Source organism: Chelonia mydas, chromosome 5, assembly GCF_015237465.2.
Source record: "Chelonia mydas isolate rCheMyd1 chromosome 5, rCheMyd1.pri.v2, whole genome shotgun sequence".
NCBI lineage: Eukaryota > Metazoa > Chordata > Testudines > Cheloniidae > Chelonia > Chelonia mydas.
In genome coordinates this window covers 2,374,810-2,399,498 of record NC_051245.2, presented here as the reverse complement: position 1 = coordinate 2,399,498, position 24,689 = coordinate 2,374,810, and the positions used below count along the sequence as shown (strand labels likewise).

General features: G+C 57.3%; 1 protein-coding gene across 3 annotated transcripts in view; it reads right to left on the bottom strand.

The window, feature by feature from the left end:
* The window catches only part of FAM214B (family with sequence similarity 214 member B), a 71,913-nt gene extending 49,201 nt beyond the window's left edge, over positions 1–22,712 (bottom strand). For 2 of the 3 annotated variants that reach the window (XM_037901955.2, XM_037901951.2), the window contains exons 1-2: positions 22,617–22,712; positions 18,897–18,936 (exon numbers count right to left, since the gene is read on the bottom strand). The gene's annotated coding sequence lies outside the window, so the exon portion shown is untranslated. Of the gene's footprint in view, positions 1–18,896; positions 18,937–22,556; positions 22,578–22,616 lie in introns of those variants that run through there. The other variant, XM_037901952.2, reaches the window with a different exon arrangement.
* Positions 22,713–24,689: the final 1,977 nt, after the last annotated feature.

Here is a 24,689-nt window from a genome sequence, read left to right as displayed (position 1 = left end):
CAGAAGATAAGGGACTGGGTACTTAAGCTTAACAAAGTGGTGCGTGAGAACTGGTAGCCTGCACTGAGAAAGGGTGGGGCTTGCGGAGCCTGGAGCAGAGTGCTCGTGTTGCCAGCAGGTGGGAGCTGGGCACAGGCAGGGCTCTCTCACACTGCGAGCAGCTGGCGGCGATTCACCCCAGGCACATCAAGTACCCCCAAAAAGCGTCACGCAGCCCAATCAACTCTGCATAATCTGATCTTCTCTCACCATCTTCATGAGCTTTCTATGAAGGGTTCAGCATGGACAGTAGAGATGAAGCATAGGCTGGGGGTGATCCCTTTAGTCCCCAGAGCGTGATACCACACGGCTAAGACAGACAGACTAGCACGGAAAGAAATGCCTGAGAACAATCTTCTTGTGGGGGCCTCTCTGAAATGAGTTGTGGGTCTCGGTCCAGTTCCTACAGGGCAGGACCACGTCACAATAACCACCAGCACAGCTGTTGTCAGTTTCAGCCTAGAGGGCCAGGCTTGAACATGTCATGGAGACTGAACTATCATCTCCCCCCCGGCAGTGTACACACTAGGATTTTCCCTCCACTGTGGGCCTACACCAGTATTACCAATGGTGGAAGCACTAGTGTAGACAGGTGCATTACCACGCCCCCAGCCTGTGTTATACTAACTCTTCCACCAGTGGGAACAGCCACGGGGCCACACCAGCCCTTGACTGACAATGAGAAAAATCCCAGTCGAGGCCCTCTCTCCAGGTCGGGACTGGGGACCAGTGGTGAGGGATGGGGCCACGGGAGAACTTGCACTCTTGCCGTCCATGCATTCTCCACCCTATAGCCAGAGGCTGCAGTCTCAGCAGCGCACCTTTCGACGCAGCGATTTTCCGCAATTCCTGAGTTCAGCGTGAAATGCAGGAGTCATCAACGTGTAGGTGGAAGCACCCACCAAAGGGAGGGAAAGTTTCCTGCCATAAGCTCCTGGACCTGCCTCGTCTCTGCTGAGCTCCCAGCCTCGCTCTGCCGGGTTCTTACAGAAGCAGCAGCAGTCATCGGAGCAGCTCCATTTTTGTTCTCAGAGAAGGGCATCCGCCAGTTTCCCAAGATGACAGAATAACGTGGTATTCGGTGTCTGATTTACTGACAGGGATGTTGTAACGGCATCGGCACCCACCCTCGCAAGCACCCCGTCTCTGGCTGATACGTGCCTGCAATCGCTCAGTTTTGAACAGGGCGGCACCTACCTCTCGTGAGTGCCCCCTTTTGGTTGGGTGTGAGCCTGCTTTTCTTTCAGTTCTTACAACAGGGCAGCACCCGCCTCTCGCGAGCCTCCCCTCCACAGCTGATGGCTCTTTCAGCAGGTCTTCAGTGACTTAGCCCTCTGGCCAAGGCACACTGTCTGTAGGTGGAACAAGAAGCAAAATCCCTTCCGGGGTATACAGTCTTTACCGCCCGCCAAGGCTTCCTCCCAGGAGACACTGCCTTCTATAACAATCCAACAGGGCCCATCGCACTACCTTCCATTGGTGTGTCCTTCCGGCAGCCTTCCCTGGGCTCAGTCTCTAACCAGGCCAACAAGGCCCATCACGGTACTCTTAACTGGTCTAGCTAGGCTCTGGGCTCAGTCCTTGCTTGGCCTTGCAGCCAGCCAGGAGCTCCTTCTTCGCTACCCCGGTCTTCGGCAGCCTTCCCTGGGTTCAGTCTTGCCTGCACTGAGCTGTCCCTGGTCCTGCTGCTCAGCCAGCCAGGAACCCAGTATCCCCTCTTCCAGCTCCAGGCAGCAACTGACTGCTCTACCTCTGCTGCTTCCTTTTATAGGGCCCTTCTACCCCCGATTGGCTGCTCCCCTGCAGCCACTCTCAGCTGCCTGGAGGATCTCTCTTCTGCTCTTTTCCGGAGTGGGGTGACACAGGGCCACAAGGCCTCCAGCAGGGGTCTCCACACCTATTCTACCCCGTCACAGACGTATATTCCAGAACAGGGCTATTAGATGGCTAAAGCAAAGTGCAGCATGTAATTCACACCACACTTCCGAACTCCAGCACAGCAGCTCTGTTCACACCCTCAAACAGAAGGGAATCTGGGTCGGCCGCCTCTCCCTAGATGGGTATTCCAGCACTGTGTGTCTCACTCCTCCCCAAATGACTATTACTGCCCTCCCCAGCCAAGAGCGGGGCCCCATTTTGTCAGGCACTATACAAAGACATAGTAAGGAACAGTCCAAAGAGCTACAGTACAAGCAGACAAGACACAGAGGGTGGGAGGGGAAACAGAGTCATAGAGCAGGGAAGCAGCTTGCCCAAGGTCACGCAGCAGGGCAGCAGCAGAGTCAGGAGCAGAATCCATGTCTCCCCCATCCCAGTCAAGAGCCCTATCCGCTGGACCACACCGCCTCTCAACATTATGTTACAGAAACACCGAGCATACATTTACACTGTGATAAAAGACCAGAGGCTGGCCCAGGTCAGCTGACGGGGTGCTTGCAGGGCTTGGGCTGGGGGCTATAAAATTACAGCATAGACATTTGGACTCGGGCCCAGGCTCTGGGACATTCCCACTTCACGGGGTCTCAAAACCCAGGCTCCAGCCTGAGCCCAGACATTTCATAGCTTGGCAGCTCAAGCCCCGCGAGCCTGAGTCTGCTCACCTGGGCCAGCTGCAGGTCTTCTGTTGCAATGCAGACATACCCCTAGAGGCCAGCCCCATCGGGGACCCACTGTATGAGGCGTGGTACTTTGTGAATGATAATCCCAGTCCCAAAGGGTTTAGAGCCAAACCCACTGAGCAGATGTGCCTAAGCTGTCAGTTGCATGTCTCAGCTGTCCGGGACTTGTGGGGCAGGATGGGGAGAGGTATGTCTGCTGATGTTGGGCAACTGAGCGGTTCCCCTTTGTCTGGCTGTTCCATCACACCAAGGAAGCACAGCAAACTAAAGGAACCTCCCTCTGAAACGTTAGGCCCGAGTGTGGGGCTCTCTGCCCAAAAATCACTTGTTCTCACTTACGCACCATGTCCCGATCTCCATGTTCCCTTCACTCAGGCTCAGGGTCTGGCCTACACTGGGCACATTTCTGTGACAGTCTGTGTTCCTTTTACAAGGCTATGTTAAATTTTGTACAAAGTATGCCTTAGGAGGTGGTATCTGAAAACTCAGTTTGCTGACCATTATTGTCCTGGTAAAGTATGTGTGGCAACACTGTATGTAAAGTTATAAGATTGCACTCTATGACATTGCTGAGACATGATGCAAGTTTAGAAAAGCAGCCACAAATTGGTTCCTGAGAGACAAAAGGCAAACTGATGCCCCAGCTGGGTGTCAACTAAATCATCACCCGGTTCAGTGGCCATTCTTGGCAGGGAAAAGAGTGTGAGCAAGAAATTTACATCCTGGCAAGAAACAGCTGGAAGGTCCCATCCCCACAGACCTTTTGTCTGCTGAACCCAAGCTTGAGAGGAGTCTCAAAGAAGGGGAAAGTGCAAGAACGGGAACAAATGCCACAAGTTACTCCTCCCTTCTCTCTGCTCATGCCATCAACGCCACCTGAAGGAAAAGGAAAACACTAGACTGGGTGAGGGCTACTGGCTGAAACGATTCCAGCCAACAAGACTGTTAAAGCATGCGGTGAGAGTCCTTTTGCTTTAAATTAGGGCTGTCAAGCAATTTAAAAAAATTAATCGCACTGTTAAACAATAACAGAATACTATTTATATAAATATTTTTGGATGTCTTTCACATTTTCAAAAATATTGATTTCAATTACAACACAGAATACAAAGTGTACAGTGCTCACTTCATATTTATTATAAATATTTGTACTGTAAAAATAAAATAGTCTTTTTCAATTCACTTCATACAAGTACTATAGTGCAATCTCTTTATCATGAAAGTTGAACTTACAATTGTTGAATTATGGACAAAAAATAACTGCACTCAAAAATAAAACAATGTAAAACTTTAGAGTCTACAACTCCACTCAGTCCTACTTCTTGTTCAGCCAATCGCTCAGACAAACAAGTCTGTTTACATTTGCAGGAGATAATGAGGCCCGCTTCTTGTTTACAATGTCATCTGAAATTGAGAACAGGCATTCACATGGCACTGTTGAAGCCGGCGTTGCAAGATATTTATGTGCCAGATGCATGAAGGGACATATGAATCTTTAGTGCGTCAACCACCATTCCAGAGGACATGCATCCAGGTGGTGGAATCTCCATCCTTAGAGGATTTTAAGGCCCAGCTTGACAAAGCCCTGGCTGGGATGATTTAGTTGGTGTTGGTCCTGCTTTGAGCAGGGGACTGGATTAGATGACCTCCTGAGGTCTCTTCTAACCCTAATATTCTATGTTGATGACGGGTTCTGCTCGATAACGATCCAAAGCAGCACAGACCAATGCATGTTCCTTTTCATTATCTGAGTCAGATGCTACCAGCAGAAGGTTGATTTTCTTTTTTGGTGGTATGGGGTTCTATAGTTTCCGCATTGGAGTGTTGCTCTTTTACGATTTCTGAAAGCATGCTCCACGCCTCATCCCAATCAGATTTTGGAAGGCACTTCAGATTCTTAAATCCTGGATCGAGTGCTGTAGCTATTTTTAGAAATCTCACATTGGTATCTTCTTTGCATTTTGTCAAATCTGCAGTGAAAGTGTTCTTAAAATGAACAACATGTGCTAGGTCATCATCTGAGACTGCTATAACATGAAATATACAGCAGAATGCGGGTAAAACACAGAGCAGGAGACGTACAATTCTCCCCCAAGGAGTTCAGTCACAAATTTAATTAATGCATTATTTTTTTAACAAGCGTCATCAGCATGGAAGCATGACCTCTGGAATAGTAGCCAAAGCAAAAGAACCTACATTTGTAAGTTGAGCTTTCATGATAAAGAGATTGCACTACAGTACTTGTATGAGGTGAATTGAAAAATACTATTTCTTTTATCATTTTTACAGTGCAAATATTTGTAATATAAAGTGAGCACTGTGCACTTTGTCTTCTGTGTTGTAATTGAAATCAATATATCTGAAAACGTAGAAGAAATATCCAAAATATTTAATACATTTCAATTAGTATTCTATTGTTTCAAGAAGCAATTAAAACTGCAATTAATCACAACTAATTTTTTTAATCGCGATTAATTTTTGAGTTAATCACATGAGTGAACTGCAATTAATCAATGGCCCTACTTTAAACTCATTTAGCTTGTCAAGGTAGATATTAGTTGCATTTCACTTTTTTTTTTAAAACCAATTCTGATTTTTAAGCCTCATTACTTTTAATCACTTAAAAATCTCTCTTTTGGTAGTTAACACACTTGTTTTATTGTTTTATCTAAACCAGAGCGTTTGGACTGAAGAGTTTGGGAACCTCCATTTGGGAGATTAGGATTTCTGCATATCATTTTCTATTAATAAAATGATGGACTTTCTATGAGCTTTCATTGTCCAGAAGGAGAGAGCGGGCCAGTACCAGACACATTTCTGGGGACAAATCTGGGAGTGGGAGTTTGCTGGTGTTAGTCTGCAGGATAATTCATGGGTGGCTGGCTGCACTCATAGAATACAGCTGGGAGTCATTTACATGCTGGAGACTGGGTGTGAGCAGAGCAGGAGTGGTTGCTCTCAGAGCGAAGCAGTATAAAAGGCACCCCAGGCTGGAGAATTGAGGGGACACAGCTGTTCAACAGTCCAGGTTGCAGCCTGGGTAATGTCACAATTTCACCCCCGAGTCTAATCCATTTTAAAATCGATTCAGGTTTCTCAGCCAGGCAGCGCAGCAGCCTGGCAGCCGAAGCCCGCTCAACTCTGAGCGAACTGTGTAGGCCAGAGGTGGCCAAACTACGTCCCGCGGGCCACATCCAGCCCGTGGGACCGTCCTGCCCAGCCCCTGAGCTCCCGGCTGGGGAGGCTAGCCCCGGCCCCCCCTGCTGGGCAGCGCAGGCAGTGTGGCTGGCTCCGGCTGCTCTGAGCAGCATGGTAAGGGGACGGGGAGTGGGGGGGGGCGGTTGGATAAGGGGGCAGGGGGTCCCGGGGGCAGTCAGGGGACAGGGGGTGGTTAGATAGGCATGGGAGTCCCAGGGCGGGGGGGCTATCAGGGGGCGGGGGTGTGGATAGGGGTCAGAGCAGTCAGGGGACAGGGAGCAGGGGGGGTTTGATAGGGGGTGGGGATAGGGGTCAGGGCAGTCAGGGGACAAGGGAGGTTTGATGGGGCTGAGGTTCTGGGGTCGGGACAGTCAGGGGACAGGGAGGGGTTGGAGAGGGGGTGGAATCCGGGGAAGCGGTTAGGGGTGGGGGTCCCAGGAGGGGGCAGTCAGGGGACAAGGAGCAGGGGGATCGGATGGGTCGGGGGATCTGAGGGTGGCAGTCAGGGGGGCATGAAGTGGGAGGGGGCAGATAGGGGGCAGGGGCCAGGCTGTTTGGGGAGACACAGCCTTCCCTACCCGGCCCTCCGTAAAGTTTCGCAACGCCAATGTGGCCCTCGGGCCAAAAAGTTTGCCCACCCCGGTGTAGGCCAAGCCAGGCTGTGGACAGAGCAGGCTTTTAGGAACTGGGCCATCCATGGAGAGGCAAGACATCGTCCAGGGAGAGCAACGTGGTCTCCTTTCCACTCCTCCTCTGCCTGAATGGCCCCAGTGCAAACTGAACTCTGACTATGGGTGTTACAACAATTCGTGCTCCATCCCATAATAGTCCCAGCAATCTGCAGCTGCCGGAGCTTGCTGGTTCCTTTGTGGGCAGGGCTGGCTCCTTCTGGTATCAGTCTGGGCTGGCTGCAGAAGGAGAGGGGGGAAGGGACTAGTTCACAGGATCCTTTTACACTAATACCTAGCACCGACCTTTGAAATGTATACTGTAAAAGAGGTTTACAGTTGCACATTGATCAATCCACAAAGGTGGGGATGCTCTATTAGCTCCTATCTAGTCCCCTCCTGGGGGGTCATAGCCAAGGCTTTGGGCAGAGTGCAGATGATGGCTAAGGTCCCAACTCCTGTAAAATTGCAGCCACGTTGGAAGTAGGCTGCCTGATCCAGTTCTGTCTGTGGTGTAGACAGGCCTATCCTGTCTCCTTCACTCACTCATGGGGCCCAGGATGCACCTGGCGAGGACTGGTCTCTGATGGTAGTTTCTGAAATATTTCACCCCTTCTCCACTGGTTGCTAGTGCAGTAGCAGCCTGAGTGGCACAATTCTTTGAAGTGCCAACCTCCCCTTACAATACCTGGACTTACAGCAGGGCACACCTTTGGGCCACACCCTGGGGATCAAGGCATTTCCAGGGAGCTCTAGGCACTGCTGAAGGGACTGGCCTTGCCAGAGGGTTCAATGGCTCTGGGTACAAGAGAGGGGGTACAATCTATTCTCTAGTCGCAGCGAAGCAAGAGTTAGGAGACTGGGTCCATCCTGGTTGGGCCAGCCCTGCAGCTCAAGGCTTCAAAGACAGCAGGGCTCGATCATCTAGGTGGTGCCCTGCCCTGTGGAGGTCAGAGCGCGAGACAAGACCCACGCAGTCACTCCATGAGGCTTGCCAGCTGAGCTCTGAGGGGGCACATGAGGGTGCAGAGCCATGGGGGGGGTGAGGGGGAGAGTGTTAGCAAGGGGGTCACAATGCCACTGGGGAAGCTTTGGTGCTTTACAGTCAGCACGTGACGGGACCCAGGGAAACCACTGACCCAGACCGCAATCCCGCCTTGCCTGCTCCTCTCTCCTCTGAAGCAGCTCAGACTGCAGGCCCAGCAGCTACCCCCATGGATCTGGCTGTCAGCAAGGCGTTGCCATAGCAATTCTCCCCCCATTCCCACCCCTCAGCATGCCTCAATGCTGTTCTGCCTCACTCCTTTGTCTCAGCTCCCGCGAGCTGCCTGTCCCCTCCACACAGCCCCCCCGTATGGGGCTGGCTCCACCCGGCCCCACTTGGGGTTCAGCAGCCGCATTGCACTCCCACCCATGGGACACCCCAACCCCCCTGCCCCCCGTCACATCACCAGCGTCCCGGCAAGGTCAGCGCCCTGGGCAGCCTGCAGCGGGTGCTTTCCCCTCCACCCAGTCTAGGCCCAGGCAGCCCGGCCACTAGATGGCACAAAGAGCAGGGCACATAGCACGTCACGCGCATCAGATGCCGTCTTAACGTCACAAAACCCGTTCAGCAAATTCTGCCTCGTCCCAGGAGCAGATGTGATGGAAAACTGAGGTCCTGACCCCTACCTGTCATTACAGGCCTGGGGCATTTTCCATATGAGACAGGGTGTTAACCAGATTTCAGTGTAAGTGACTCTGTTCGGCTGCCCTCAGTCCCACTGGGGCTTGAACTGGATACAAGACCTTGCTTCCCTTCCTGCCCTCAACACTGCTGAATAGTACTGCTGAGTCCTGTTACACAGCTGCTACCTTCCACCCCAGGGGTAGCTGCATATCAGTGGTGGGTAAAGTGAATCCTGTCCATAGAACTATCATACAGATGGGAGAGGCTAGGGGAGGGCAGAGAGCATAGTTTGTAGCACTCGCTAATGTTGCTATGAACATCATTGACAAATAAGCTTAACAATTCATTAGACAGCCTCGCTCCCTCTGCCCCTCCCCCCTGCTCACATGAGTCACTCAAACACTTGACCCCATTACAAAGGCTTCATGGTTACAGCTGATGGTTGGGAAACTTGGGTCCTGATCCAGGATGAGCCACTGACCTCAGGCAGGTCATGTGACTTCCTTGGAACACCATCAACCAGGCTTTAAAAGGGGCTAAAAATAAAGATGGGCCCGAGCTGCAGAATCAAGGTCTGGACCTAACTGCAGACATTTGCGAAGTTCAGGGCTGTCCGGCTCCAGAGTTTGGTTCACAGCCAGCACCACTGCAAAGCTGGGGGGGGGGCCTGCAGGACAGAACACCCCGTGCAAACAGAAAGAAACCCGGACAATCAGCAGATTGACATCTGAGCTGAACTCATCTGGACACCCCAAGCCCCCCCAATGTGGGTGTCAATCTGATTCCAGCCTGCCCCAGGACTGGAGGGTGTCAGCTCCACATGCCAAGAGGCCATTCAGGGACACAGAAAAGGTCAGAGCTTTGTTCCCATCTCCCTGGACTGTGGGTATTAAATCTCATCTGTCTCAGCATCCCAGGGCCTCATGAAAGGAGCACACTCTGCCTGTGAACACACGGTCCTGTGCTGAACAGTGCAGATCCTCATGCAGTGGGGATGCTGTACTCGAGTGGGTGCCAACGCACAGGGCTGCGCTCCCCAGATCCTTTGGGAAAGGGCTGGCCTAACATCCTGCATGGGACAATTTGGGTTTATGTCCCTCCCGATTCCCATGGTGTGAGGATTACAACTGGGGCCTGTCGGATGGGGCAATCAGAAAGCAGGAAAGATGGGGGTGGCAAGCAGACCCATGGAGCATCACGCACTTTAGATACAGAGTTGGTTTTGGCCCAGACAGCGGGTCAAGGGACAAATGTGTAAGAGGAGGGTCCTTGATACTCAGTCTGCCCGGACAAACAGAGATGGCAGCCTAGATGTGGAACTAGGGGTGCTGCGGGTTCTGCTGCCCCCCTGGCTTGACGTGGTTTCCATCACAGACAGGGTTTGCTGTTTGGTCCAATGGCTCTCAGCACCCCTGGACGGCAGGGCACAGGGGTATGTCATGTATGGTGGCAGCAAGAGAGCAGATCACGCCAATTAACTGGATCCAATACGGCAAATCTTGTGTTGCAGTGGCTGCCAGCCATTACTGCCCAGACCCCAGACAGTGTAGCCCACTGGGGATATTCCCAGCTTGGTGTGCTGGAGTTCGTGTGCAACCTGTACCGACCAAGGCGAGCCTCTCCCCTCTGCCCCGAGAGGTTTCTTTTCTATTTCTCACCGGGTGCTAGCACCCTTACAGTCCCATGAGCGGGAGCCCTCCCGCAGACAAGGCAGCAGTGGCCGCCCGCATTTTGACCACCGTGTTTTCTAGCCCTGCCCCGAGCAGAGTTCGACAACAGGGTGACCAAAACACTAGCGCCTTGTCTCAGGTGGCACTGCCCCCCCAGGTGGAGCTGGCCCCGGGGGAAACACAAACGGAAAGCGGAGTACAGGCTGCCTGTGTCCATGTCAGCGGCATGCAGACGAGAAGAGTCAGGGGGGGAGGGGGGGATTCTTACCAACACCTCCCCTGTCCCCCAACCTCCCCAGGGCAAAGGGCCCAAGGCAGCCAGCAGGCATTAGCATCTGTGCTGGGAGGGACTGAGTACAAGGAAAGAGGGTAAATAAGGGATCTGAAGAGACTGAGCCAGATGCTCCGGCCCTAGAGCGAGGGGCAGCAGTGTAAAGCCCTACGATAGGCAGGAGCGTACTAGCACCACATCGAGAGGGCGGGTAAGTCACACAGGCCACACATTGCAATGGCAGGCCAATGGGCCACTCTGAACTGTCCCATCTGAGACAGCTCAGGAAGTGTGGACGGTCCTTAGCGTCCATGGGGCTTGGAGCACTCCACTAGGGAGAATCATTCTTTTCTTTTCGGAAGGTGGGAGCGGGGGAGAGGGAGGTGTAGAATCCCAAGTCCCAGACTGACGGGTGTCTGAACAGGGGTGGGAGGAGGCAGACAGACAGATCCCAAAGCAGAGCATCGAGTACCCAAAAGCAGCAGTGCTGGGAACAGAGAGACAAAGACAGGACAATGCAGGGGGTAGAACAGCTACAGTTAAAATTTGGTGACTGTTTCTGGAGTGTGACAGCAGGTCTGGACATGAGGGGGGTCACCTCTCCCTCCAGCCCCTACCTGTGCCATCCAAGATGTGTAAACATGAACTGGACACCTCTGTCGCTGGGCACGAATGGCCCAGACAGCATAATCCGTGCTCCTCTGGGAAGGATACGAAGCGTGCTGTGCTCCAGAATTGTGCCATGGTGCATTGCCAGAGACATCAGACAGATCCAGGGGCCAGCACCAGGCCATTCAAACTAGACTGGGCAAAATGCTACCAAGTATGCTATAGGGACCAGCCCTGTCCCGGCTCCTCCACCCTTCACTTCTATGAGCACACAGCAATGAATCATCACACACCTAGGGTTGCCAACTTTCTACTCACAAAACCAAACACCCTTGCCCCACCCCTGCCCCTTCTGCAAGGCCCTGCCCTGGCTCACTCCATCCCCTGCAACCTCCCCGTCGCTCGCTCTCCCCACCCTTACTCACTCATTTTCACCAGGCTGGCTCACGGGGTTGGGATGCAGGAGGGGGCTCCGGACTGGGTGGGTGGAGCTGAGGGGTTCGGAGTATGGGAGGGGGCTCCAGGCTGAGGCAAGGGGTTGGGGTGTGGTAGGGAGTATGGGCTCTGGGCTGGGAGTGAGGGTTCTGGGGTGGGACTAAAAATGAGGGGTTCAGGGTGCAGGAGGGTGCTTCAGGCTGGGATCAAGGGGTTTGGAGGGTGGGAGGGAGATCAGGGCTTGGGCAGGGGTTTGGGTGCAGGGGGCTCAGGGGTGCAGACTCCAGACAGCGCTTACGTCAAACAGCTCCCAGAAGCAGTGACATGTCCCCACTCCAGCTCCTATGTGGAGGCGTGGCCAGGCGGCTCTGCGCTCTGCCCCGTGCGCAGGCGCCACCCCGCAGCTCCGATTGGCTGCAGTTCCTGCCCAATGGGAGCTGGTGCTTGGGGCGGGGGCAGCATGTGGAGCCCCCTGGTTGTCCCTACACCTAGGAGCTGTATGGGGGACATGCCGCTGCTTCCGGGAGCCACGCGGAGCCACAGCAGGCAGGGAGCCTGCCTTAGCCCCTCTGCACTGCTGACTGGACTTTAAACGGCCCAGTCAGCAGTGCTGACCAGAGCAGCCAGGCTCCCTTTTCGATTGGGTGTTCCAGTCGAAAACCAGACACCTGGCAACCCTATACACAGCCCACTCTGGGCAGAGTTTAGTCATCCTCCCATTAGAGCACGATTCCATAGGAGCCGCCAGAGCCCGTCAGCCCAGGAGCCTGTCTCTGACCATGGCCTGCCTAGCAGAAGGCAGATGCAAGAAAAAAGGGGTTACTCACCTCTCCTAGCTCCTCCTCCCTAAACACAGGGCCCCTCCAGTGTCCCCCTTTAGGAGTTGTGTGCCTGGGACCCGCGGCCACTTTCTCACTAACAATTGGGCATGCAGGCCTGTCCTTCAAACCCTTCCCGCCCTCAGGTCAAGGGTATAAATAAGCCCTGCTCCCACCAGCGATCCTCAGTTCCTCTCTGCCCCCAAAGCGCACCTGAAGTGTGTGGGGCGGGGGGGAGTGAGATCAGCACGGCTCTGCAGCACCAGTGTATCCAGAGCACAGGAGGTAATTCAGCCCCTTTCCTCCTTTGCGAGCGGCCTCCGCCGAGCCCCACCACAGGACATTAGCTAGCAGGGGCCTCCCAAGGAAGCAGGCCAAGGAGGTCAGTCAGCCACAAGCACTGCCCTCCCGAGCCCAGCAACTGCTTTGGCTGCAGGGTCAAGAGAGTGGGGCCTGTAAAGGTGTGGCCTGAGCCCACATGGCAGGCCTGAGCATCTCAGATCTGGGCACAGCGTGGACACTGCCGTGTCCCTGCGGAGGGAGCCCATACTCTGGCATGAGGACGCTCGTGAATTTGTACCATACGTGATCGGACAGACTCCCTAATCCGTTCAGAGGAGTTTTGAGCAGCAAGAGCCTAACTGGTGGATTTTTCATCCAGGGCAATAAATGGCCTGTTACACTTCCCGAAAGGCTTAGTTCTGTCCGGATAACACTAACCTGGCCACCTGTACACCCAGAGCGCAGAGCCTGACCTCCCCAGGGTAACTATGAAGCCTCAGAGAAATGCAAGACGACGACCACTGGCTCAAATGGAAACCCGAGACTACCTTACTCAGGAACTTAGGGTGAGGCGTCAGCACTACTTTCCCTGGACGAAGGACAGCCCGCAGCCCACCTGGCCAGCAGAGTCTGCAACTGGGAAGCCCTCCCAGCTGAGGTGAACACCAGCAGGAAGGAGACGTTCAGGGAGCAGTGCAAAAGACAGCAAGATCCCAAGGACTCCAAGGACCCTTCCCAGGTGTTTGCTGAGCACCAAATTCAAGGCACAAGGCTCTGCAGGCTCCCTGATTGGAACCCCAGTGCAAGAAGCCTGAGCAGTCGCCATGGACAGCTTCAGAGACAGACAAGAGAACACTTCCACAGAGCTACACACAAGTATGGGGGGGTAAACCATGCACCAAGGTAAAGTGAGAAAAGGCTCCCAGACCACTTGGCTTAGCTCTGGTGGACAAAGAGGAACTGGGGACAGTTGTGGGGGGGTGAGGGGGGGCTGTTTATACCCTTGGGCCAAGGGCCAGAGTGGGCTGGAAGAACAGACCTACACCTCCAGCTGTCAGTGCTTGGAAGAGGTTCCATCATCACAAACACCTGCTGTGCTGGAGCTTCGGGGAGGCATGTGCACAGAGATGCACAAAATGGACAAATATGTAATAACCTGCCCATAGGGGTAATCAAGGCAGTCAGTGGTTGGCTCATGCCCTGAAGCAGAATGGAGGAGCACAAGAACGAGGGGGCCCCAACCACACAGACTCACTGAAGAGCCCATGGCATTTTCTGTAAAGTGCTGGGGTATTAACCCTGCTGTCCTGGCTAAAATTCCATCTCACATCATACCATGTCACCACCCCACGTTCCCATTGCAACTTCATCTGGATACAGGATTCGCCTTCATTTCTCATCCTACATTCATGGAGAGTTGCTCTGAACTGTTCATCAGCTACCAGGTTTCACACAAGAGGTGGCTGCATTGCTGTGGTAGGAAAGGACTTGCTACACATTGAACTTCATTTTCCTTTTCTTGCACTGCTGAGAGTCAGGAGTGGCTTCACTGAAGTTAATGGAGTTACACCAGTGTACATGACGCCTTGTCTACACTACAACGGGTGTCAGCACTGGGTGCAGCTGTATGTGGTTTAGCTGCAAGTGTAGACGAGGACACAGAACTAACTCAGGCCCCAGCGGACTACCCCATTAAATCAGATCATAGGAACACAAAGCCCCACCTTGGGGAGCAACCTTCCTAATCAAACAACTAGAATGGACAGGGTCTGAAAAAGCGAGCATTAGCCAGCAAAAGCGAAGGAAAATCCCCTCCTATCAGCTGTCAAACCCAGCCCTGCAACAGCCAAATAATAGCCCCACAGAGCCTACCAGTACCATCCTAATGACCTCCTTGAGGCGCTCTCTCTCCCTGGCTCCCTGTGCTGTAAGTATAGCCTGTCAGGGGCTTGCATTCTGCAGGAGCCCACACAGCTGCCCGGAGAGACTCAAAGTCTAGGTCTGGCCACTGGGGCTCCCCTGGCCAGACACACAAGTGAAAGCTAGTTAACATCAGCAGCTCATGTTACCATCCCTCCTCCCCAGACGGGCCTTCTGTGCTGGAGCATGCCCCTGCTGCGCGCACGCACTCAGTCCTGAAGAGACCCTGTCATTTCAGATGGCTTATATCAATAGCTCAGGGCGATGGTCCTGGGCAAGGCAGCACAGACTACGGAGCCGAGTGCATTCCCAGCCCTCTGGAGGGCACAGGCATATCCCTTGCCTTTCTACTAGGCGGCAGAAGTGCCCCAATCTCACTTATTCCTAGTTACGTGCCTGGCCCTGAGGAGCAAGTCACACACTTGTGGGGCTTTGTTTAAAGCAACCAGCACCTGAATGACTGGCGGGGGTTCTCTGTCTCACACCTGGTGCCCCAGAATCAGTCTGCGCTCCACCTGGCACCAAACCCACTGAGCTTTCACAGCAAGCTACACCTGCGACATGCAGAATGCGCCCTGGCAGCAAGACAAGGTCCTTCACTTGAACCTTTGATCAATCCTCTGCCCACTGAGGGGCCTTCCATCCAGGGAGCTCAAGCTGCGTTAAGCCTCCCCACACCAGTAAAGAGAATCACTTCAGACACCAACCAAGCACAGCCACCCACATCCAGGAGAAGCCCCTCTCCAACAGGGAGATGTGACACTGAAAGAATGCAATTAGCACAGCTGGAATTTGGCCAGAAAATCAGGGTTAACTCTTCAGCTCTTGGATAAAGTGCAGTGGGGTCTTCACCGATTGCTGGGGTTTCCATCACACCTAACAGCAGGCCTGGGACGTCAGGTCACTACCCAGGAGCACAGCCTGCTGAGTTACTAACACCACTTCCTGCAGCACCTGGGTTTTCTTTGGAGGCCTCCCATCCGAGGATTGGCCCATCAAGACCAGTTTAGTGTAGGAGCTCGACCCAGGCCACAGCCGAAGCGAGTATAGCTGCAGGCCACAGGACAGATATGACAGAAGCCTGTGAAATGCAGGGTGTGTGAGCCCAGCTGATTTCCATTCTGAGGACTCAAAACCAGCTGAAGAAGCTGAAAGAAACAAGGGAAAGGGAATTATTTATTGATAGCTGACCACAGGACACGCAAGGTGAATGGAGGCTAGGAAGGAGAAAAACTTTCAAGGAGTCTTCGCCCCTGGATACCTCCAAGAAACACCAGGTCTCCAGCAATGCTCAAACTCTGTTAGGCCCTGGGCTGCAAGGCACTTCTCCAGGAACCCTCAGAAGCCTACAGCGGTTCTCTGGTTCCCCTGGTCTTAGCACAAGCCAAGTGGGAAAAGATAGAGGACACAGCCCACGCAAAACAGGTGGAGGGTAAGAGCCAATCTGGAAGGAGGGTTCCAGGAAGTAGAACTGCCAGGCAGCATGGATAGCAGTAAGGGTAGGAGACTGGGAGACCCAGGCAGCCTATTCTCTAGCATAGGGACAAAAGATTCAGACATGACCCACGGTGGTAAGGAATTAAGCAGAATTCCTCTCCTGGTCAGATCCCCCTTCTGATTGGCCAATGACATCAGCTTCCATCCTCACTTATTATGTTTTCAAACAAGTACCTTCATGCTCTCTCCTTTGCTGTCCCTCATGCTTTGGAGGAGCTTTCTGCAAGCATCCATAAAGCGGCTTCTTTATCTTCCTTCAAACTCTCTTTTGCTGTGGTGCCTACAAACAACCTGGCAATGGTTAGGCTGCTGGTGCGCTGAGACATCATCTGACCATGACTGTCTCAGGATTTCTTCATACTCCCCTACCTATCCATCTATCGTCTTACACTTGGACTGTACGTTCTTCGAGGCAGGACCTGCTACAATGGGGTTCTCGTCCACAGCTAGGGCTCTCTGGGGTGCTACAGTTATACAAATAATATCCACCAACTCTAACAATACAGAGAGCCATGGGAGGACTATAGAGACTTTGGGAAAGTGATCTCAGCACAACTCATCTTCTCAGAGATCCTTCCAGCATTGAGGGCAGGCGAAGGCCTGGCAGCTCAGCTGGTAGCTGAAGAAGGGTTTGGAGTCGAGGAGCATTGGCTTCCCTTCTATGGTGAGGGAAAAACATCCACTTGACCCAACGTCCGAGATTCAGGAGCGACCTGCCAGCTCGAGAAAGGAGAAGGGGTCAATCCGACTGTGGGGGCTGTTCAATAAAAGCAGGGCAGAGAGAAAGCTGGGAATGAAGCAGAAGTGGCTACATGACGGTAAGGAAGGAAATGAGCAGCAAACAGTGATATCGTCCGAAGACACCAAGAGCCGGGGCGAGAACAGGAAGAACACAGGAGCTCTTACGGAACAGGGGGAGGATCTGGTTGGCCTCACATGGCCTGGAAATGGGGGAAGGGCACGGGCAAGACACGGACAAAGCTACTACCACCACTCCTTCCAAACTGACCACAAGAGAGGAGGCAGATCAGCCACCAAGTACAGACAGTTCCTCTTCCCAGTTTGCTGACAAGCCAACAGAGCTGAGCAGAAGTGCTAGAACTAGGAGTGCTGGTTTGACGTGGTTTCCATCATACCCAGGGTTCACAGTTTGGTTCAATGGCTCTCAGCACCCCCACAATACAAATTGTTCCAGCATCTCTGGAGCTGAGGGAGTCACAGCTCACACAGCAGAGCCCAAAGCAGATTTCTGACCACCAGCTGGAAGAGCCAGAGTCTCAATACCGTGTTGTTCTCCATCCTCCTGGCTTTCCTTAGAGCAACAGTTCTCAAACTTTAGCAACCCGAGGACCCCATTTTGATTTAAAATTTTTTGAAGACCTCCAAGCCCCCCGCTCAGTCCCAGGCCCCTCCCGCCCATTTCCCACCCTTCCCCGCTTCTTTCTGCCCCATTCCCCGAGCACGCCCCATCCCCACTCCTCCCCCTCCTGAACAGCTGTTCCCCGGTGTGCAGGAGGCATTGGGAGGAAGGAGAGGAGTGGATCAGCGAGGCCTGCAGACCCCTGGAGTACCCTCGCAGACCCCAGTTTGAGAAACACTGCCTTAGAGCCATGCTCCAATGAGAGAGGAAAAGGAAACTCTCCCCAGAGAGGACAAGAAACAAGCTGAGTCAGTGACAAAGCTGAAATGCATCTATACAGCTGCCCTAGGTGTTAAAGGAACCTGGAGCTTCAGCCAAGGAACTGTTGCTGCAGCTCCCTGCAGCACAGGCTCCAGAGAGCAGCTAGCTCGCAGGAGACTTCTGAACAGCCAGGCCCAGAGAGACAGCTCCCCAGACCCTGCGCACACCACAGCTACACAAACACATATGGAGCACTCCGAGCCAGGAGAGTCTAGGCATGAGAACACACAGGACCCTAGCAATAAGCCAGCGAGGAGACAGTCAGGGAGCAGGAGCAGCTCCTTTGCTCCTCTGTCCGAGACCTTGTGCTAACTGGATGATGCTTACCAGGGGCCACCACAGTCTAATGCAAGGCCAGCAAGATCTAGACTTTTGAACAGACACCGTGCCTGCGGACAAAGTGTAGTGCTCCGCCCATCCAGTTTCTGAACTAAGGACAGCCACAACATACAGACTAGGTTTCAGAGTAGCAGTCGTGTTAGTCTGTATTCGCAAAAAGAAAAGGAGGACTTGTGGCACCTTAGAGACTAACCAATTTATTTGAGCATAAGCTTTCGTGAATCGGATGCATTCAGTGGATGAAGTGAGCTGTAGCTCACAAAAGCTTATGCTCAAATATACAGACTAGGGTGACCAGACAGCAAATATGAAAAATTGGGATGGGGGTGAGGGGTAATAGGAACCTATATAAGAAAAAGACCCAAAAATCAGGACTGTCCCTATAAAATCAGGACATCTGGTCATAGAATCACAGATGGTCACCCTAATACAGACTGTGGCTGCCCTTACTGCAATATGGACTGTGGTTTCCAAGAGACTACAGATCCCACCATGCAATGGGGTAAACTAGGCAGCTCAGATATTAAAATGAAGCATTGCATGCTGGGACATGTAGTCTCCAGTAGAGCTCTCTGGTGGCTCCTTAAAGACTAACCGATTTATTTGGGCATAAGCTTTCATGGGTAAAAAACCCACTTCTTCAGTTGCATCTGAAAAAGTGGCGTTTTACCCACAAAAGCTTATGCCCAAATAAATCGGTTAGTCTTTAAGGAGCCACCGAACTCCTTGTTGTTTTTGTGGATACAGACTAACGCAGCGACCCCCGACACAGAAGAGCTCTGTGGATCTTATACTAGACATGCGTCAGAATCACCCCTGCTTTACCGCTATTCAGTGAACTAAAGCTAAACAACAAGGAAATAAGGTTTTATGAGCGAACTTCATCATCCCAATCCCAGAGCCCTTTCGAAGGGAACACCTTAGACTCTGGCATGACAGCAACACCCCAGTGCTGATTTTTCACACTTGCTGTCTGGTCACCCGATCAGATGGTGACAGTCTTCAGTCACGACCAAGCAAAGCTGAGTTTGAACTTGTGACCTTGAGGTGAAAGGCCCCATGTCCCATCCCCAGTTCTGAAGTGCATGAACCAGATAACTTCAGCAGCAACAGTGAGGACATAACCTGATTAGCAAGGCCTGGAAACAGCACAGCTCATTTCAAGTCAAATCCAGTTCTTACCTGCAGCCTCTGCTCAAGGGAATCAGATCACCACAAAACCCTGGGAAAGAAAAGCAACACGAGTCTGTATGGAAGCTACAAGCCTTCTCCTCTCACCACTGCCTCCATTCTTGCCTCACCTCAAAATCCCCCCTGAAAGTGCTTCACTCCCTCATGATTGGGGTTCATATACTCCACCCCAGTCCACCCCCAGCCTCGCCATAATCCTGGGAAATTAGTGTGGGGGCAGGAAGACTGTGTAATGCATGAACTCCTCCCTGCAGATTCTATGTAGGTGCTCCCCATCACCACCTGATTTGGGTGTTTACCCCTCAAAATCTGATTCATCAGACCCCACACTCCTCCATTTGGGGGTTCACCCAAGCCCCATTACTGCCAGGGGCCTCCCCCATGATGACAGGGTTCACCCCAGACCCATTACTCCCTGGAGGTCCCCCCCCCGACGGCAGGGTACACCCCAGCCCCATTACCCCCCTCCCAGGGTCACCCCCTGACCACAGAGCTAACCCCAGCCCCATTATCCCCAGGGCGCCAAACAAGGCAGGGATCACCCCAGCCCCATGACCCGCCGGGGTCTCACCCACCGACGGCAGGGTTCACCCCAGCCCCACTATCCCCAGACCTCGCCCCCCCCCCGGCGGGGTTCACCCCAGCCCCATTATCCCCAGGCATGTCACCCCCCCCGACATCAGGGTTCACCCCGCCCCATTATCCCCAGGCGTCACCCCCCCCCCGACATCAGGGCTCACCCCGCCCCATTATCCCCAGGCGTCACCCCCCCCCCCGACATCAGGGCTCACCCCGCCCCATTATCCCCAGGCGTCACCCCCCCCCCGACATCAGGGCTCACCCCGCCCCATTATCCCCAGGCGTCACCCCCCCCCCGACATCAGGGTTCACCCCGCCCCATTATCCCCAGGCGTCACCCCCCCCCCGACATCAGGGTTCACCCCGCCCATTATCCCCAGGCGTCACCCCCCCCCGACATCAGGGTTCACCCCGCCCCATTATCCCCAGGCGTCACCCCCCCCCCCCGACATCAGGGTTCACCCCGCCCCATTATCCCCAGGCGTCACCCCCCCCCCCGACATCAGGGTTCACCCCGCCCCATTATCCCCAGGCGTCACCCCCCCCCCCGACATCAGGGTTCACCCCGCCCCATTATCCCCAGGCGTCACCCCCCCCCCCGACATCAGGGTTCACCCCGCCCCATTATCCCCAGGCGTCACCCCCCCCCCCGACATCAGGGTTCACCCCGCCCCATTATCCCCAGGCGTCACCCCCCCCCCCCGACATCAGGGTCACCCCGCCCCATTATCCCCAGGCGTCACCCCCCTCCCGACATCAGGGTTCACCCCGCCCCATTATCCCCAGGCGTCACCCCCCTCCGACATCAGGGTTCACCCCGCCCCATTATCCCCAGGCGTCACCCCCCCCACCCCCGACATCAGGGTTCACCCCGCCCCATTATCCCCAGGCGTCACCCCCCCCACCCCCGACATCAGGGTTCACCCCGCCCCATTATCCCCAGGCGTCACCCCCCCCACCCCCGACATCAGGGTCACCCCGCCCCATTATCCCCAGGCGTCACCCCCCCCACCCCCGACATCAGGGTCACCCCGCCCCATTATCCCCAGGCGTCACCCCCCCTCCGACATCAGGGTTCACCCCGCCCCATTATCCCCAGGCGTCACCCCCCCCCGACATCAGGGTTCACCCCGCCCCATTATCCCCCGGCGTCACCCCCCCCCCGACATCAGGGTTCACCCCGCCCCATTATCCCCAGGCGTCACCCCCCCCCCCGACATCAGGGTTCACCCCGCCCCATTATCCCCAGGCGTCACCCCCCCCCCCCGACATCAGGGTTCACCCCGCCCCATTATCCCCAGGCGTCACCCCCCCCCCCCGACATCAGGGTTCACCCCGCCCCATTATCCCCAGGCGTCACCCCCCCCCCGACATCAGGGTTCACCCCGCCCCATTATCCCCAGGCGTCACCCCCCCCCCCGACATCAGGGTTCACCCGCCCCATTATCCCCCGGCGTCACCCCCCCCCCCCGACATCAGGGGTCACCCCGCCCCATTATCCCCAGGCGTCACCCCCCCCCCCCCCCGACATCAGGGGTCACCCCGCCCCATTATCCCCAGGCGTCACCCCCCCCCCCGACATCAGGGTTCACCCCGCCCCATTATCCCCAGGCGTCACCGCCCCCGACATCTGGGTCACCCCGCCCCATTATCCCCAGGCGTCACCCCCCCCCCGACATCTGGGTCACCCCCCCCCCGACATCAGGGTTCACCCCGCCCCATTATCCCCAGGCGTCACCCCCCCCGACATCAGGGTCACCCCGCCCCATTATCCCCAGGCGTCACCCTCCCCCCGACATCAGGGCTCACCCCGCCCCATTATCCCCAGGCGTCACCCCCCCCCCCGACATCAGGGTCACCCCGCCCCATTATCCCCAGGCGTCACCCCCCCCCGACATCAGGGTCACCCCGCCCCATTATCCCCAGGCGTCACCCCCCCCCCGACATCAGGGTTCACCCCGCCCCATTATCCCCAGGCGTCACCCCCCTCCGACATCAGGGTTCACCCCGCCCCATTATCCCCAGGCGTCACCCCCCTCCGACATCAGGGTTCACCCCGCCCCATTATCCCCAGGCGTCACCCCCCCCCCACATCAGGGCTCACCCCGCCCCATTATCCCCAGGCGTCACCCCCCCCCCGACATCAGGGCTCACCCCGCCCCATTATCCCAGGCGTCACCCCCCCCCCGACATCAGGGTTCACCCCGCCCCATTATCCCCCGGCGTCACCCCCCCCCCCGACATCAGGGTTCACCCCGCCCCATTATCCCCAGGCGTCACCCCCCCCCGACATCAGGGTTCACCCCGCCCCATTATCCCCAGGCGTCACCCCCCCCCCGCCATCAGGGCTCACCCCGCCCCATTATCCCAGGCGTCACCCCCCCCCGCCATCAGGGCTCACCCCGCCCCATTATCCCCAGGCGTCACCCCCCCCCGACATCAGGGTTCACCCCGCCCCATTATCCCCAGGCGTCACCCCCCCCCCGACATCAGGGTTCACCCCGCCCCATTATCCCCAGGCGTCACCCCCCCCCGACATCAGGGTCACCCCGCCCCATTATCCCCAGGCGTCACCCCCCCCCCGACATCAGGGTTCACCCCGCCCCATTATCCCCAGGCGTCACCCCCCCCCCGCCATCAGGGTTCACCCCGCCCCATTATCCCCAGGCGTCACCCCCCTCCGACATCAGGGTTCACCCCGCCCCATTATCCCCAGGCGTCACCCCCCCCCCCACATCAGGGCTCACCCCGCCCCATTATCCCCAGGCGTCACCCCCCCCCCGACATCAGGGCTCACCCCGCCCCATTATCCCCAGGCGTCACCCCCCCCCCGACATCAGGGTTCACCCCGCCCCATTATCCCCAGGCGTCACCCCCCCCCCGACATCAGGGTTCACCCCGCCCCATTATCCCCAGGCGTCACCCCCCCCCCGACATCAGGGTTCACCCCGCCCCATTATCCCCAGGCGTCACCCCCCCCACCCCCGACATCAGGGTCACCCCGCCCCATTATCCCCAGGCGTCACCCCCCCCCCCGACATCAGGGTTCACCCCGCCCCATTATCCCCAGACCTCGGCCCCCCCAACCGCGTCTCTCCTCCGGCCCGGCCCGGCCCCTCTCTCGGGACCCACCGGCTCCGGCTCCGCAGCGCCCGCTGCCCGACGCCGACTGCCGAGCGCCGCCGAGAGGCTCCCCCCGCCGCTTCCGGGTCCAGACTCAGGCCCCGCCCCTGGCCCCGCCCCCTCTCGCTGACTGGCGGTTTTGACGCTGCATGGGCCGGGCGCGGAGCCAACTCGGCCGCGCAGCCAATGGCAAGGCGCAGGGTGGTGACGTACACGGATGAGCCCGGCCTCTGCCCCGCCTCCTCCACGTGCGGTTCTGTGATGACAGCGGGGAAGGGGCGGGTCCAGGGAGAAGCGGCTCCTCATTGGTGGGAGGCCTAAGGGGCGGGTCCAGGGCCCGAGAGCCGAGGAGACGGCAGCGAACCCTGACCTTCAACGGGTGACCCCCCCCCGCCCCCGACCGCCCCGCCCCCTCAGCCCCTCCCCCTCCCCCCTCTGCCCCCGACCGCCCCTCCCCCTCAGCCCCTCCCCCTCTGCCCCCGACCGCCCCTCCCCCTCAGCCCCTCCCCCCTCTTCCCCCGACCGCCCCTCCCCCTCAGCCCCTCCCCCTCTGCCCCTGACCGCCCCTCCCTCTACCCCAGCCCTTCCCCCTCCCCCCGCCCCCGACCGCCCCTCCCCCTCAGCCCCTCAGCCCCTCCCCCTCAGCCCCTCCCCCCTCTTCCCCCGACCGCCCCTCCCCCTCAGCCCCTCCCCCCTCTGCCCCCGACCGCCCCTCCCTCTACCCCAGCCCTTCCCCCTCCCCCCGCCCCCGACCGCCCCTCCCCCTCAGCCCCTCAGCCCCTCCCCCCTCTACTCCCGACCGCCCCTCCCCCTCAGCCCCTCCCCCCTCTGCCCCCTCAGCCCCTCCCCCTCAGCCCCTCCCCTCTCTGCCCCTGACTGCCCCTCCCCCCGCCCCAACCCTTGCCTCTCCCCACAGCTCCTCCCCCACCCCTCCCCCCAGCCTCGCCCCGCAGCCCCTCCCCCCTGCCCCTCAGCCCCTCCCCCCTCTACTCCCGACCGCCCCTCCCCCTCAGCCCCTCCCCCCTCTGCCCCCGACCGCCCCTCCCCCTCAGCCCCTCCCCCTCTGCCCCGACCGCCCCTCCCCCTCAGCCCCTCCCCCCTCTACCCCCGACCGCCCCTCCCCCTCAGCCCCTCCCCCTCTGCCCCCGACCGCCCCTCCCTCTACCCCAGCCCTTCCCCCTCCCCCCGCCCCCGACCGCCCCTCCCCCTCAGCCCCTCAGCCCCTCCCCCCTCTACTCCCGACCGCCCCTCCCCCTCAGCCCCTCCCCCCTCTGCCCCCGACCGCCCCTCCCCCTCAGCCCCTCCCCCTCTGCCCCTGACCGCCCCTCCCTCTACCCCAGCCCTTCCCCCTCCCCCCGCCCCCGACCGCCCCTCCCCCTCAGCCCCTCAGCCCCTCCCCCCTCTACCCCCGACCGCCCCTCCCCCTCAGCCCCTCCCCTCTCTGCCCCTGACTGCCCCTCCCCCCGCCCCAACCCTTGCCTCTCCCCACAGCTCCTCCCCCACCCCTCCCCCCAGCCTCGCCCCGCAGCCCCTCCCCCCTGCCCCTGACTGCCCCTCCGCCTTCCCTTCCCTCAGCCCCTGACTGCCCCTCCTCCTACCCTAACCCTTCCCCCTCCCTCGCCCCCTGACCGCCCCTCCCCCTCCCCTCAGCCCCCGACCGACCCTCCCCCTCAGCCCCTCCCCCTCTGCCCCCGACCGACCCTCCCCCCTGCCCCAACCCTTCCCTCTCCCCACAGCTCCTCCTCCTCCCCTCCCCCAGCCTCGCCCCGCAGCCCCTCCCCCCTCTGCCCCTGACTGCCCTTCCCCCTCTTCTGCCCCAACCCTTCCCTCTCCCCACAGCTCCTCCCCCTCCCCTCTCCCCCAGCCTCTCCCCGCAGCCCCTCCCCCCTCTGCCCTGACTGCCCCTCCCCCCTACCCCAACCCTTCCCTCTCCCCACAGCTCCTCCCCCTCTCCTTTCCCCAGCCTCGCCCCGCAGCCCCTCCCCCCTCTGCCCCTGACTGCCCTTCCCCCTCTTCTGCCCCAACCCTTCCCTCTCCCCACAGCTCCTCCCCCTCCCCTCTCCCCCAGCCTCTCCCCGCAGC